Here is a 17162-nt window from a genome sequence, read left to right on the forward strand (position 1 = left end):
GGGCCCAGTCATAAGTCACTGTCTTCTGTGGGTATCGCCAGGCAAGGGAGAACAGTCACATCACCCAGCTGCTGGTCCTAGAGATTTGCCATAATCTATTGTATGGGCACAGTTCAGGTAAGAGAAGAAGAAAGTCACATTATCTAGGTGATTGCCTAGAGCTATGCCACAATGCCCCTACAAGGCAGTGTCCAGGCAGAAGACTCAAATCACCTTGGTGCCAAGCCTAGCAATGTGTCACAATCTCTCCTGTAGGCAGAACCTGAGAAAAAGAGTCACATCAATTAGATGTTGGCCCACTGATAGGTCATAATCTTCCCTGTGTGCAGAAACCAGGCAGTAGAAAAAGTTCACATCACTTGTGTGATTCACATATAGATATGTCAGAATGCTCCCCGTAGGCAGACCCCAGGCAGGAGGCATACATATCATGGGTGACATCCAAAAAATATGTCAAATGACCCATATGATCTGGGCACAGGCAGAAGAGACATATAACCTGAGTGCTGAGTATGGGGTTTTGAACCGTGTGACAATGATCCATGTAGGCAGGGCCAAGGCAGAAGAATAGAATAACATCACCTGAGTTCTGGGTCCAGTCATACATTAGTTTCATCTGTGGGCTGGGTCAGGTGGGAGACTCACATCATATTGGGTGCTGGGCACGATATGTGGCAATCCCACCTGCAGGAAGGTCCAGGGATGAGATTAACAATCCTGCACATATCCCAGTTTTAGGTATGGAATGAACACATTTTGAATGTTGGGTCCAGCTACATGAGGCACAATCTCATCAGTGAACCAGATCTATGCATCAGTCTCAATTTCTATTGCAGACTGTGTTGACTTAGTGGAGTCCCCACCAGAATTCTGGTGGGAAAGTCACCAAACAATCTGTGGACCACATTTATGTACATCAGCCATTTAAAAAAAAAAGTCTTCTCACTGCCTCTGGGTGTGATTCAGAACCTCAGCACTGCACTGTGTTGATATAGAAAGTTCTCCATCTTTACTTTGAGCTGAGATATTCATATGAGTGTCACAATCCCACCTGTCAGGTGGGCCCTGTGACAATTCTCTGTACCAACAGATGGCATTATACAGTGTGCATGAGTGTCACAAATCATGCTGACATTTACGCTGCTATGGATCAGTGATTGTATCTGTGGCCCTAAACCAAGATATGAGAGTCAACGTCACTCCAGTTTGCTCGATCCAGACAGGAGAGTCCTGCCTATGAGTGGATTTAGAAATGAGTTAGCATTCCAAGTGTGGCCAAATCTTCTACATGAAAGACATAATTCCAATTGTAAGCTGCATTCCCGTGTGAGATTTAAAACTTCATCAGTGGACTTTGTCCATGTGTGAATGTAATGAATGAAATGGTTGGCAGGGTGTGTATGTGTGTAAAACACAATTTTACGTGTGTGCTGGGCTTTGTGTTGACACTCTTTGTACCACCCGATGTGTTTATATAACATGCATAAAGTGGTAACTCTCTGTTACCTTCCAACAAAGAGAAGACTTAGAACATTACCCATATTGGGTAGTTTGAGGTATAAAAGTCATTTTATACCTCACACAATACATATATTGTGACATATATCTTGGCTCAGTCACACCTGTCACCTGAGCAAACATATGTCACAATCCTACTTGCATACATGGAGCAAGCAGAAGAATGACATTACCCGGTACTTCTCCAGGGATATGTCACAATCATTTTTGAGGGCAGGGAATTGGCAGGAGAGTCACATTATCTGTGATCACTGTGCTGGGCTCAGTGATCAGTCACTCTTTTGTGCAGATGGTCCAGGGCAAGGCTCACAGGAGAGAAGTTCCCATTAACTCTTTAATGGGTTCAAAGATATGTCAAAATGCCACTTGTGGGCAGGATCCAGGCAGGAGACTCACGGCACCTTGGTACTGGGCTCAGAAATATGTCTTGTGATTGCAGCATGAAGGCAAAAGGGTAACATTAACATAGTGCTGGGACAAGATATATGTTACAATCTCCCTGGTGGGCAGAAGCTAGAAAATAAAGAAAAGCCACATCAGCTAGGTGCTAGTCTCAGGAGATGTCTCACATTTTTTCCTGTAGGCTGAGACCAGGTTGAAGAAAGAGTCACATCACCTAGATAATAGACACAGAGATATGTCAAATCCCCTTGTAGAAAGGCCCAAGCAGGAGAGATATGTCACTTGACTGTTGGACTCAGCAATACATCTCAATGGTCCATGTGGGCAGGCGCATATGCAAAAGACCAAATATCTTGGGTGCAGGGCCCAGTGATATGTCACAATGCCCGCTGGGGTATCACCAAGACAAGAAAGAGTCACATCACCTTGGTACAGGCCCAGCAATGTGTCATTGGGTCCCCTCTGGTTAGAGGCAAAGCAGAATAGTGCTATCAGTTAAATACTGTGTCCAGCAATTTCTTTCTAGAGAAGACCTTATGGATGCCCTTCCAAATTAGTGCTTACTGATTTGAGTGGTGTTTGAAAGGAGGTAATTTTTTTTTTTAATTCAAGCTCTTTATTATGGATACTTTCAACATTATATACATTAAAAAAAAAAACTAGTAAAATGAATCCAGCTTTAACAATTAACACACGGTCAATTTTGCTTCATCCTTATTTCCATTCCATTATTTTAAAGAAAATTCAAACATTTCATCTATAAATATTTCAGTACAAAGTATCTTTTTCTTTTTTTGAAAGAGTTTCACTCTTCTTGCCCAGGCTGAAGTGCAATGGTGCGATCTCAGTTCACCTTAACCTCCACCTCTCTAGTTCAAGTGATTCTCTTGCCTCAGCCTCCTGAGTAGTTGGGATCACAGGCATGTACTACCATGTCTGGCTAATTTTGCATTTTTAGTAGAGACAAGGTTTCTCCTTGTTGGTCAGACTGGTCTCAAACTCCTAACCTCAGGTGATCTGCCTGCCTCAGCCTCCCAAAGTGCTGGGATTACAGGCATGAGCCACTGTGCCTAGCTGAAATATACTTCTTTTAAGAACTTTTCTTAAAAGACATTCTTCATATTATCACATTAAGAAAATGAACAATTCCTGGCCAGGTGCTATGGCTCATGCCTGTAATCCCAGCACTTTAGGAGGGCAAAGCAGGAGGATGGATTGAGTCCAAGAGTTTGAGTCCAGCCTGGGTAACAAGGCAAAACCCTGCTTCTACCAAAAAAAAAAAAAAAAATACAAAAAATTAGTTGGACATGGTGGACACCCTCTAGTCCCAGCAACTTAGAAGACTGAGGTGAGAGGATCACCTGGGCCTGGGAATTTGAGGCTACAGTGAGCCATGACTGCACCACTGCACTTCAGCCTGGTGACAGAGCAAGATCCTGTTTCCAAAAAAAGGAAAAAATAAAATAATTTTTTAAAATCACATAATTAGTTGCATTTGATTTGTTCAAATCAAAGTTTAAACAAGATCTATATGTTCAAGTTAGATGATAAAGCTCACACACACACACATAGCCTCATTTTGCCACCTAGGCTGGAGTACAATGGCATGATCTCAGCTTACTGCAACCGCTACCTCCCGGGTTCAAGTGATTATTTTGTCTCAGCCTCCCAAGTAGCTGGGATTACAGGTGCATGCTACCATGACCGGCTAATTTTTTTTTTTTTTTTTTTAGAGATAGAGTCTTGCTCTGTCACCCAGGTTGGAGTAAGTGGCATGATCTTGCTTCACTGTAGCCTCCACTTCCCAGGTTAGAGCGATTCTCCTGTCTCAGACTCCTGTGTAGCTAGAAATACAGGTGTACCACACCTAGCTATTTTTTGTATTTTAGTAGAGAAGGGGTTTCACCTTGTTCACCAGATTGGTCTCTAACTCCTGACCTCAAGCGATCTACCCACCTCAGCCTCCCAAATAATTATATTTTTGAAGAGATGGGGTTTCACCATGATGGCCAGACTGATCTTGAACTCCTGACCTCAGGTTATCTGTCCACTTTGGCCTCCCAAAGTGCAGGAATTTCAGGCATGAGCCACCTCTCCTGGCTTACTTTTTTAAAAATCGATTGACTTCCCTTTTTTTCTTGATATTTATTGTTTGCAGAAATAAAAAACTAGACCATACGGAGTTTCCACATACTGCGTTTGAGTACACCCCCATGGTACTGATTAACATATCAGATTCTCTATATTTCCTCTAAAATATCGGGTCATTAATTAGAGCAGTAGTTCTCAACCAGCTCTGTCTCCCCCTTCCCCCATTAGAAGACATTTGGCAATGCTGGGAGGTATTTTTGTTACCACACTGGAAAGAAGAATGCTATTTCTGGCACCTATTGATTAGGAATCTAGGTGCTGCTATAATGTACAGGACAGCTTACTCCCAACCTAAACAAAGAATTATGTGGAACTAAATGTAAATAGTGTCAGAGCAGAGAAACTCTGCTCCAGAGGCTTCATCAAATTCAAGTTCAATTATTTTGGTAAGATCTGCTTGTCACTGTTTTTGTGATCAAATTTGTTAGCAGGTTAAAGTGTAATCCATGTGATTTACCCATTGTAAAGTTGCTGCCTTTTGCATAATGTCATGCATTCACTGATGATCACTGTCTACACTCACTATGTTGCTAGGAGTTGCAAAACAATCACCTTATTATGTCCCTCTTTCAGCCATTATTACTGGAATCCTTTTATAAACTCCTCCCACATTAACAATCTGATTACTCAGAGGGATAGTATGTATAGGAAAGGGAGGAGAAATGCTTGATTTTTTCATTCATATTCATGAGTTTTCAGAATTATTAGTTTCAGAATAATTAATTGGTTTGCTAGTTTCCAAAGGTGATTGTGATAAACTGTATTTTTTAAAGGTGGTTGCAACAAAAGGCTTGTCCCATGTGTTCTTCTAGAATTTTGCCTTCCCACTTTCAGAGGTGAAGTTTAACTCCTCTGTCCTTGAATCTCGATTGGTTTGTTGTTTGTAAGCAATGCTGTGTGGCTCCCAAGCCTGTCATAAGAGGCACTGTGACCTTGACCTCATTAGCTGAAACTCCTGTGATTGAAGTCTTGAGGCATCATGTCAGAAGTTCCAAGTGTCCTGAGCCACCATGCTATGAGAAAGCCAAGTCACATAAAGAGGCTACTAGTCCGAGTCTTTGACTCCTCCCACCCCAGGTGCCAGACCTGTGTGCAAAGCAGGCTTTGTAGGACTGCAGCTCTCAGGCATCAGATCACTCCCAGCCTTTGAATCCTCCTGGTTGAGACCACAGACATCTGGAGCAGAGGCAAACCGTCTCTTCTGCGAGCTGTCTGAATTCCTAACCCACAGAATCAGAGAGTACATTAAAATGGTTGTCTTAGCTGGGCACGGTGGCTCACGTCTGTAATCCCAGCACTTTGGGAGGCTGAGGTAAGTGGATCACAAGGTCAGGAGTTCAAGACCAGCCTCCTGACCAACATGGTGAAACCCCATCTCTTAAAAAAAAAGGTTGTGTTACACTACTAAGTCTGAAGTGGTGCGTTATACAGCATGAGTAACTGGTGAACAACGACTGATATACCCACATTTGTTTGTTATATTACACACACACACACACACACACACACACACACTTTTTCTTCTTTAGAGGTGAGGTCTTGCTGTGTTGTCCAGGCTGGTCTTGAACTCCTGGCCTGAAGCGGTCCTCATATCTCAGCCTCCCAAAGTACTGGTATTACAGACATGAGCCACTGCACCTGGCCTATACCCACATATTTTATTAAAAATTTCTTTGGCTCACACCTTTAATCCCAACACTTTGGAAGGCTGAGGTGGGCGGATCATCTAAGGTCAGGAGTTTGAGACCAGCCTGACCAACATGGAGAAACCCTGTCTCCACTAAAAATACAAAATTAGCTGTACGTGATAGTACATGCCTGTAATGTTAGCAACTCGGGAGGCTGAGGCAGGAAAATTGCTTGAACCTGGAAGGCGGAAGTTGCAGTGAGCCAAGACTGCCATTGACTTCTGGGCAACAGAAGTAAAACTCCACCTCAAAAAAAATTAAAAATTAAAAAATTGTGGAGTCAGTCTTGCTCTGTTGCCCAGGATGGAATGCAGTGGTATGATCTTGGCTCACTGCAACCTTTGTTCCCCCAGGGTTCAAGCAATTCACCACACCTGGCTGATTTTTTGTATATTTTGTACAGATGGGGTTTCACCATGAGCAATTTTCCAAGGAGACTGAGACTAGCCTGGTCAACATGGTGAAACCTGTTTCTACTACAAATAAAAAAATTAGGCTGTTGTGGTGACACATGCCTGTCATCCCAGCTACCCAGGAGACCGAAGGAGGAGAACCACTTGAACCTGGGAGTTGGAGTTTGCAGTGAGCCGATACTGCAGTATTGAACTCCAGCTTGGGCAACAGTGAGATTTCTCTTGAAATGATGATAACAATACCAGGCAAGAAAAGCAGCACCGAACAAATGAAAACTGATAGTAAATACGTAAGATCACACGAGTATTCAGAGACATATTATAATCTGGAAACCACGTATCAGTTCCCTTGGCTATCCCACAGCAAATGCAGCCAAAGGGTCTCCACAGGTTTCCTAATCACAGTCATATGTTCCTATTAAGGCTCAATATTATACATGCCCTGACACTGGGTGAAAACAAGGTGGGCTTAATGGATTAACTGCAAGTTCTCTGCCCCATCCGCCGTGGCGATGGCTGATTTCCCAGCCGTGGACGCTGAAGGCAAGGACTCCACACAGCTGACCCTCCAGCGTCCCACGTCCAGCCGGCGACTGGCCGAAAAGCCCAAATCCGCTGAATACGCTCTCCACTGTTACCCTGGATGCCATCTTCAGACTCTGCGCGCGCCGAACTTCCGGAAACCAAAGGGCGGGCTTCCGGAAACGGTGACCAATGGGAAATGCTATCAGCTGTTACTAGGCGGACAGTTCCTTTCCTGGCAAAACAGAAGGAGGGGATGCTGGCAGTCAGCCTCAGATAGACGGAGCTTTTAGCCAATAGATGTGTAGTTTTGTCCGCATTAGCGAGTAAGAAGCGCTAGCGGCCACAGGCGGAGCGCAGTGGCTTACACCTGTAATTCTGTCACTTTGGGAGACTGAGTCGGGTGTATCACGAGGTCAGGAGATAGAGACAATCTGGGCTAACACGGTGAAACCCCGTCTCCACTAAAAATGCAAAATATTAGCAGGCCGTGGTGTCAAGTGCCTGTAGTCCCAGGTATATTCAGGAGACTGAGGCAGGAGAATAGCTTGAACCGGGGGGCGGAGGTTGCTGTGAGCCGAGATCGCGCCACTGCACTCCAGCCTGGGCCACAGCAGCGAGACTCTGTCCAAACAAAAAAAAAAAAGAAAGAAAGATTTTTTGCGATTTCTGCGCCGGATCGCCTACCTGCTGCGCCAAACCAAAACTTTTTTGGAATTACCCTCGGTGCTCTTTCCTAAACTTTCTTGGAGATTTGCACCAGGCGATGGAAACCCTCAAACCTGATCCTTGACCACCCCCGCCCCGTGAACTCTGAGACTCAACCTTGTGCACCTCCAGTCTTGTTATCAACAGACTAGTAAATTATAAAAAGTAAAAAAAGAAAATGTGGCCGGGCGTAGCAAGGCGTGCGCCTTTAATCCCGTCTACTCAGGAGGGTGATGCAGCCGAATCGAGGGGAGAACGCGCCACTGCCCTCCAGCCTGGGAAGGAAGAGGGAAAATCCGTCTCAAAAAATAAAACAATATACTTGGCTTCCCAAAGTACTAAGATTACAGGCATGAGCCATGGTAAAAATAAAGAAAGAAAGAAAATGGGGCCGGGTGCGGTGGCTTACGCCTGTAAATCCAGCACTTTGGGAGGCTGAGGCAGGCCTATCGCTTGAGGTCAGGAGTTTGAGACCAGTCCCGCCAACATGGGGAAACCCCATCTCTACTAAAAATACAAACAATTAGCCAGAGAGGTGGCCGGCGCCTGTAATTCCAGCTACTGGAAGGCGGAGGCACGAGAATTCTTTGAAACTGGAAGGCGAGGTTGAAATGAGGCGAGATGGTGTCACTGCGCTCCAGTATGGGCAACAGACTGAGACTCCACCTCAAAATAATATTAATAATAAAGGAAATGAGACAGGGCATTGTAGCTCAAGCCTGTAATCCCAGCACTTCGGGAGGCGGAGGTGGGTGTGTGCCATAGCTAACCCAGAGTTAAAACCTAAGCAACTCCATCTTAAAACCTGTACCCTGCAAGCACCAAGAAAAATGGTTTTTCCAAAAATAAGTTGTAACTGTTGCCCCATTTCCTTGGTGATAACTGCTTGCTGTCCCGTTTTCCTTGTGATAACTGCTAACATTGGCTTCTGTAAATAAAAACAGCTAGCTTGCTTTGAAAAAATGCTGATTGAAAATAAAGAGAAGAAAAAATTTTCTGTTGAAATGTTTGACTTGCAGCTCTCCACCAGGGACTACTTAGAATTTCCCCAAATTCCAGGAAAGCTACTGTGTAGGGCTGCTTGCCTATGCTTATCAGAAAATGCCAGAAATAGCTTCTGTAAAGTTGCCTGCCCTGCATCCCCTCACCCTCTTGGTCCTAAAACCAGGATGTGGTTTTTCAGCTTAAAAACCCTGCTCCCCCTGAGCTCAGGGCCATGTGTTGCAGAGACAGGAGTCCTCCGTGGAGGACACAATAAAGACCCTGCAATTTGGCATACTTTTGTCTTGGTGTTGATTTTCTGTTCTTGCTCTGGGGCAACACAACAAAGACCTAATCTCCAGAATCTATGAAGAACTTAAATGAACTTAAACAGAACCCTTACTACATAGCAAGTTCTGTCTGCATAAGCCTCCCTTTGATCTTATTTGGGTGGAGTTCTTTTATTTTCAAAGAGAAAGAACTGATATTTCTCATAAACTGTGGCTTTGAAAATGGTCACAGTAACTTATGACACTTGGAGAAATGTTGCATTTATGTTAGTGGGGTAGTGACAGTATATGTGGAGGGAACATTTTGTTGTAGGTGATGATGTTAAATTTAATTGTGAAAAGAAAAGTGTATGTTAGTGATGAGATGTCAAAAGAGCAGATCAGAGGCAACTGTTCTGTTTTTCTGGCCACTCTGTACCTTCCAAATATTTTTAGACTGGATATGGGGGCCCATGCCTGTAATCTCAGCATTTTGGGAGGCCAAGGCAGGTGGATCATGAGGTCAGGAGTTTGAGACCAGCCTGACCAATATGATGAAGCCCCTTCTCTACTAAAAATACAAAAATTAGCCTGGCGTGGTGTTGCATGTTTGTAATCCCAGCTACTTAAGAGGCTGAAGCAGGACAATCTCTTAAACCCTGGAGGTGGAGGTTGCCCCAGAGCTGAGATTGTTGCCACTGCACTTTAGCCTGGGGGACAGAGTGAGACTCCATCTTGGAAAAAAAAAAATTAAAAACAGTCCCTGTTTTTGAAACTGTTGGCCAGGCTTCAGTGCAGTGGTGCCGTCACAGCTTACTGCAGCCTCAGACTCCTGAGCTCAAGCATTCCTCCCACATCAGCCTCGCAAAATGTTGGGATCACAGGCATGAGTCACCACTCCCAGTCCCTTTTGAACATTTTTGCCAGCTCTAGGAAATGTCTTCAGTTCCTTGGGTTCTACGTCTCACCAATGAAACTCATATCAAGATATTTCAAGGCCGGGCACGGTAGCTCACGCCTGTAATCCCAGCACTTTGGTAGGCCAAGGCGGGTGGATCACAAGGTCAAGAGATCGAGACCATCTTGGTCAACATGGTGAAACCCCGTCTCTACTTAAAATACAAAAACTTAGCTGGGCATGGTGGCGTGTGCCTGTAATCCCAGCGACTCGGGAGGCTGAGGCAGGAGAGTTGCCTGAACCCAGGAGGCGGAGGTTGCGGTGAGCCGAGATCGCGCCATTGCACTCCAGCCTGGGTAACGAGCGAAACCTCGTCTCAAAAAAAAAAAAAAGATATTTCAAAACTGACCAACTTAATCAAGGTTTCACATGGAATTCATTTTGTGGGTGTGGCTTTCACAGGCAGGAGTAGTTGCTTATGTATCAGGTGCAGACAGCGTATCAGTGTGGCAACAGTGCCAATTCCCATAGCTCTTGTGCCAGCAGGAGAGGCAGGTGACTTACTCGGTATACCTGTCCCATGCCATGGTTTTGGGCATAGTTCCTATAAGCCTAACCTTGAGCCTGGATACCCTCCCTCCCAATCATTCTTTAAACTACCTATATTTTTGGCTTAATTACCCAGAGGCTGGGACCGTTGCTTGCAGTGTGAAGCTTTGAATATTAAAGTATTAAAAAACAAAACAGGCCAGGCCTGGTGGCTCACGCCTGTAATCCCAGCACTCTGAAAGGCCAAGGTGGGTGGATCACCTGAGGTCAGGAGTTCAAGACCAGCCTCGCCAACATGACAAATCCCCGTCTCTACTAAAAATACAAAAATAAGCCTAGCACAGTGGTGCACATATATAATCCCAGCTACTTCGGAGGCTGAAGCAGGAGAATTGCTCCAACCCAGGAGGCAGAGTTTGCAGTGAGCCAAGATTGTGTCCCTGCACTCCAGCCTGGGTGACAGAATAAGACTCCATCTCAAAAAAAAAGAAAGAAAAATTGCTACAGTTTTTTGCTATCAATATTATTTTTTATTTATTGCATATGTGATTTATACAACTCTTTTTACATCAAGAAACTTGTCCAAAGACTCACAGCTACTAGGTGGCTAGGTTGACATTCAGGATAAACTGAGTTTGCTCATCTGAGCTCCTCCAAAGATTGAATTATTGGCTTCTGCAGACCCATGAAATACTGGAGAATGATACATTTACAATAGAAGCTGGATTTTTTCTTTATTTCTGCCCATATAGCATGGTTTATTATTGGGAATAATCCTGTCAAGAAACCGTAGAAGCACACAGTGCCTCACACCTGTAATCCTAGCACTCTGGGAGGCTGAGTTGAAAGAATCACTTGAATTCAGGAGTTCAAGTGCAAACTGGGCAACAGAGTAAGATCCTGTGTCTATGAAAATATGTTTTTACATCAGGCAGGCATGATGTTCCATGCCTGTAGGCCCAGCTACTCAGGTGGCTGAAGCAGGAGGATTGTGTGAGCCAAGATCATTAAGGCTGCAATGAGCAATAATTGGCTACACCACCACCCTCCAGCCAGGATAAAAGAGTGAGATGCTGTCTCAAAGAAAAATTGCAGAAGGATTTTGAACAAAGAATAATTTGCATGAATAGTTAAGGGATGAGCTTAGAAAGTCAAAACCCAAGAACATTATTATTTATCCATGAAATAACTTGAAAACTTGTAAAAAGAAAAGAAAACCACTAGATAAATTAAACGCAATAGGGTTAGATTGAGCAAAAAATGATGTGCAAATCGGATAGTCCATGGATCCAGAGTAGGCTCAGAGATACTCCAGCTTAGCCACATGGTAAAAAAAGCACAGTGACATACAGAAAATGGAAGAAGGTACAGAAACAGCCAGATTAATTACAGCTTAGAATGAGCCTTATTTGAAAATGATTTGAGCAGTTGACATTTTTATATGTGCCAAAACATTGCAGGAGGTAGAAGAATGGGTACAGTCTATTTACATATCAAATTAGATTTCAGTTTAGTATGTAAAAAAAAAAACTATTGAAAAAAATTAAACATGAAAGCGGGCAGTATTAGAATATAATTAATTTAACCATTTCTCTCTTTTGGTCATCATCTTAATTTTGAGAGATACATCAAAACTTTAGATATTGATATCACCTCATCGCAATAAAAAATGCAGTTATTGGCTGGGCTTGGTGGCTCACGCCTGTGATTCCCAGCACTTTGGGAGTCCAAGGCGGGCAGATCACCTGATATCAGGAGTTTAAGACCAACGTGGAAGCCTGGCCAACGTGGTGAAACTCCATTTCTACAAAAATTAGCTGGGCAGAATGGTGAGTGCCTGTAATCCCAGCTACTTGGAAGGCTGAGGCCGGAGAATTGTTGACCCCAGGAGGTGGAGGTTATAACGAGCTGACATCTCACCATTGCACTCCAGCCTGGGCAACAGAGCAAGACTGTCTCAAAAAAAAAAAAAAAAAAAAAGAAAGAAAAATAGAACAATAAAGTACTTATTTAGTCCCAAATCCCATTGTAAACTAGCAGAAATGTGAAGGTATATTTTTTAGCGGAAACATGGGCTTCAGGTTACTGTATTATTTTTATTTTTTAGATGAAGTTTCACTCTGTCACCGAGGCTAGAGTGCAATGGCATTTTCTTGGCTCACTGCACCCACCGACTTTCGGGGTCAAGAGATTCTCCTGCCTCAGACTCCCGAGTAGCTGTGGTTTTAGTCCAGCACCACCAAGCCCAAGTAATTTTTGAATTTTTAGTAGAGACGGAGTTTGACCATGTTGGCCAGACTGGTCTCAAACTCCTGACATCAGGTGATCCTTATGCCTCGGCCTCCCAAAAAGTTGGGATTCCAGGCACAAGTCACCCTGCTCAGCCTATTATTTGCTTTTTAAAGGGTTAGGACCAGGCACTGTGGTTCATGCCTGTAATCCCGGCACTTTGGGAGGTCGAGGCGGGGAATCATGAGTTCAGGAGTTTGAGACCAGCCTGGCCAACAAGGTAAAACTCCATCTCTACTAAAACTGCAAAAGTTAGCTGGGCATGGTGAATGACGCCTGTAATCCCAGGGACTCAAAAGGCTAAATCAGGAGAATCGCTTGAACCCGGGAGCCAGAAATTGCAGTGAGCCGAGACCCTGCCATTGCACTCCAGCTTAGGCAATGGAGTGACACTCTGTCTCAAAAATAAAACAAAATAAAATAATAAAAAATAAAGAGTTCAAAGGAGCTTCCTAGTGTTAAAATCTGCGATTTCCAGAAGTAAAATATAAACCTGGCCTGTTTTAGAATCTACCTATTTTCTTTTTTTTTTTTAATTTGCCGCCGCCACCTTCTACCTTTTTTTTTTTTAGGCGGAGTCACACTGTTTCCTGGACTGAAGTTCAGTGGCACGATCTGGTCTGACTGCAACCTCCACCCGCTGTGTTCGCGCAATTCTCCTGCCTCAGCCTCCGAGTAGCTGGGATTACAGGTGCACATTACCACATCGAGTTTTCTTTTTTTCTTCTTTCTGGATTTTTAGTAGAGACGGAGTTTGACTATGTTGGCCAGACTAGTCACAAACTACTGACCTCATGATCCACCCGCCTAGGCCTCCCAAAGAGCTGGGATTACAGGCGTGAGCAACCACCTCCCCCTCCTCGATCTGCCAATTTTCTTATATTTTCAGTTTGATCATGTGACATTTATCACAACTGACTCATTTTGGTTTGGTTTGGTCTGTGAGGAACTAGTGTACAAGGTCAGTTTAGAATGATGACCTCCTATTATTTTGGTTTGTTTGTTATTGAGAGGGAGCCTCACTCTGTCTCCAGGCTGGAGTGGAGTGGCGCGATCTCAGCTTACTGCCACCTCCATCTCCTGAGTTCAAGTGATTCTCGTGTCTCAGCCTCTTGATTAGTTGGGATTACAGGCATGTGCCACAACACCCAGCTAATTTTTGTATTTTTAGTAGAAACGTTGTTTTCCGCTGTTGGCCGTGATGGTCTCTATCTCCGTCCCCGTGGTCTGCTCACCCTGCCCTCTCCAAGTGCTGGGATTATAGGCATGAACCACTGCCACTGCAAACCTTGTTTTTTAAAATTGCCTTTTTGGTCACTTTTTTCCCCCTCATTGGTCACTGAGGCTTTTTATTTTGAGCACAAAACCAGTGGGGATCTTGCCTGTGGCTACCGCGGAGATGACACCGGAGGCTCAGATTGCTCCAGACACCTGGTGGAAAGTGAGGTGAGAAAAACAATCATTTGGTCCAATTACATGACTGTAAAGCTAGAGCTGCCAAGAGGGCTCCAGGGAGCTTGGCTTCTGTAGCAGTTCTAAGGAAGCAGTGTGAACTCCACGGCAGTGGGTGAGGGAAGCTAACTAGCAGGGGCCCCTGCAAGTGTTGGTCAGCCTGGAGCTGCCCAAGCTGAGAGGAGGAGAGAAGTCTAATTAGCCAACAGGTGACTGAAGCGCTGGCCTGCTTAGCCAGGGGTTTCTGAAGTTTCTGCCAGCAAATTTAGCGTTGCTGCCCAGCTCCTCTTCAATTCTGAGGAGCTGGTTCTACTTGGCCAAGCGCTCTTATTGGCAAGGGGCACACATCTTGGTCTGCCCAGTGCACATCACCACCCCCAGGCAGGCAATGAAGGTATGTTCAGTCTCCCCAGAATGATGCAACACCATGACGCCCCAACCATTGGCCTGTGCCAGCTTGCACCTCTGCAAGGACTCGGTCACAGAGCCAATCTAGTTCACGCTGAGCAGGAGGCAGTTGCATGACTTCTCTGTGGCCTTGGCAATCCTCTTCGGGTTGGTTACTGTGAGATTATCCCCACCACCTGGATTCCTGCAATGGCCGTGAACTTCTGCCAAGCTCCCCAGTCATTCTGGTCAAAGAGATTTTCCATAGACACCACTGGGTAGTCATTGATGAAGAACTTGTGCAGGTCAGCCAGCTTGTCAGGTGAGATGTACCTGCTGGAGTCATCAGAAGACTTGAAGTCCAGGACATACTTCCCAAACCTGTAAAACTTGGAGGCTGCTATGTCCATGGTGATAACAATCTTATCGGTGTAACCAGCTTTGCCAATCGAAGTCTTCAGCAGCTCCAGGCCTTCCTCATTCACCAGGGTGTTGGGAGCAAACCCACCTTCATCCCCAATGCGCATGGCCTCCCTGAAGTTTGTGGCCCCTACTGGGAGGTTCATGAACTCCTGCATGGCTAGCTTGTTGCCAGCATGAGGACCACCACTGATGACATTCAACACCAGAACTGACAGGATGACTTCAGATTTGGCAGCCGAGTTGGCAGCCAAGTCAGCGATGTGGCAGTACAGGGGAACTCCCTTCTCAACAGCACCAGCTTTGCACATGGCAAGGGACACTCCCAGAATGGCGTTCGCACCAAACCTAGATTTATTTTCTGTCCCCTCCATCTGGATCAACAGTTTGTCAATCTTCTCTTGTTCTGTGATGTTCAGTTTCTTGCTAACCAGGGCAGGCACAATATAGTTTTACTGATGTGCTCAACAGCCTTTGAGACAGCCCTCCCCATATAGCAAGTCTTATCATTGTCCTGGAGCTCTAGGGCCTCTTAGATACCGGTTGAAACACCATTGAGCACAGCAGCTCTGAAGAGAACTTCTGCGGTGAAGAGATCCCACAGTGGGAGTCCCATGAGTCAAAAATCTCCCTGGCATGGGTCTTGAGAATACACATGGTGAATTTCTAGCCATTGGGTCTCATCGCCTGGGAGAGAATCTGAGGGAGATGCAGACACCGAGGTGAGCATTAAGCCTGCAAGGTCTGCATGCTACAAGTCCCCACAGCTTCTGTTGGTAAAGTTTTTGTGTAGGTTGCAGTGTGACCAAAATTCAGGGCCTTAGTGCCACTCTACATTTTTATAATCTGGGGTTTTTTTTCTAATAATGTTACTTATATGTTATGGTGTCTTCAGAGTCACATATGTCCTTGAGTTTCTGTCATTCCAGTTAAAGGGACTATTTGAAATTCTAGAGATAACTTCATGCAAACATTTAAATTAATTATTCGAGATGGAGTTTCGCTCTTGTTACCCAGGCTGGAGTGCAATGGCGCGATCTTGGCTCACCGCAACCTCTGCCTCCTGGGTTCAGGCAATTCTCCTGCCTCAGCCTCCTGAGTAGCTGGGATTACAGGCATGCGCCACCATGCCCAACTAATTTTTTGTATTTTTAGTAGAGACGAGGTTTCACCATGTTGACCAGGATGGTCTCGATCTCTTGACCTTGTGATCCACCTGCCTTGGCCTCCCAAAGTTCTGGGATTACAGGCTTGAGCCACCATGCCCAGCCGCATGTAAACATTTATAACATTTGAGAGAAAAACAGTACAGTAGGGAGACTACTTTCTTTTTTTTTTTTGAGGCAAAATATCCCTCTGTTGCTGGGCTGGAGTGCAGTAGCTTGATCTTGGCTCACTGCAGCCTCTGCCTCCCAGGTTAAAGCAATTCTCCTGCCTCAGCCTCTCAAATAGCTAAGATTATAGGCAGGCCCCATCAAACCTGGTTAATTTTTATAGTTAAGTAGAGATGGTGGTTTCACAATGTTGGCCAAGATAATCTCGATCTCTTGACCTTGTGATCCCCCCTCCTTGACCTTCCAAAATGCTGGGATTACAAGTGTGAGCCACTGCACTTGGCAGAAACTACTGTTTTCACTATCAGGAGAATAATACCAAGAGTTTAAACTGGCAGGGCATGGTGGCTTAGGCCTATAATCCTAGCACTTTGGGAGGCCAAGGTAGGCAGATTACTTGTGGTCAGGAGTTCAAGATCAACCTGGTCAAAATAGTGAAATCCTGTCTCTATTAAAAATACTAAAAATTTGGTTGAATGTGGTGGCTCATGCCTGAAATCTCAGCACTTTGGGAGGCTGAGGTGGGTGTATGAACTGAGGTTAGGAGTTCAAGACCACCCTGACCAACATTGTAAAACCCCATTTCTACCAAATACAAAAAATTAGCCAGGAGTGGTGGCACACACCTGTTGTAACAGCTACTCAGGAGGCTGTGGCAGGGAGAATCACTTGAACCCAGGAGGCAGAGGCTGTGTGAGCTGAAATCATGCCCCTGCACTCCAGCAAGGAGTACAGAGTGAGACTTCATTTCAAAAAAAAAAAAAAAAAAGTTGAAAGCATGCTTCTTAGTTAAGTTCCCCAGGAACAACCAACTAAAATCAAATAGATTATATAATTAGCTAGATAAATGATCTACTCATTTCAACCTGTTTATTAATCTCCTACAACTGCATTTCTGTAATACCCAATGTATCCTACCACGTGCAACCGGAAGTATTAGCAACTGCAAAGGTAGTTCTCTGTTTATCCAGTAAGGAATCAAAATACATTCTATTATTTAACACAACTTTAGTAAGAGCATTTAATGCAGGTTGCGTAACCATAGACTTCATGTTAGAATCTGCTGTAGAGCCCTATTTGGGGAATAAATCCTTAACCATTGCTTCACTAGCGCTAAGCCATGGAAAAGATGATCTAACAAATGATGCCCTTTCAGAAGAGCAATGGTCTGCTGGCAATGC

The 17162-nt window shown here is 44.6% G+C and overlaps 1 pseudogene; it reads right to left on the bottom strand.

The window, feature by feature from the left end:
* Positions 1 to 12890: 12890 nt before the first annotated feature.
* On the bottom strand, positions 12891 to 16776 carry LOC100401624 (alpha-enolase pseudogene; annotated as a pseudogene).
* Between the last annotated feature and the right edge of the window lie 386 nt (positions 16777 to 17162).

This window comes from Callithrix jacchus, chromosome 22 (assembly GCF_049354715.1).
Source record: "Callithrix jacchus isolate 240 chromosome 22, calJac240_pri, whole genome shotgun sequence".
NCBI classification, from domain to species: Eukaryota; Metazoa; Chordata; class Mammalia; order Primates; family Cebidae; genus Callithrix; species Callithrix jacchus.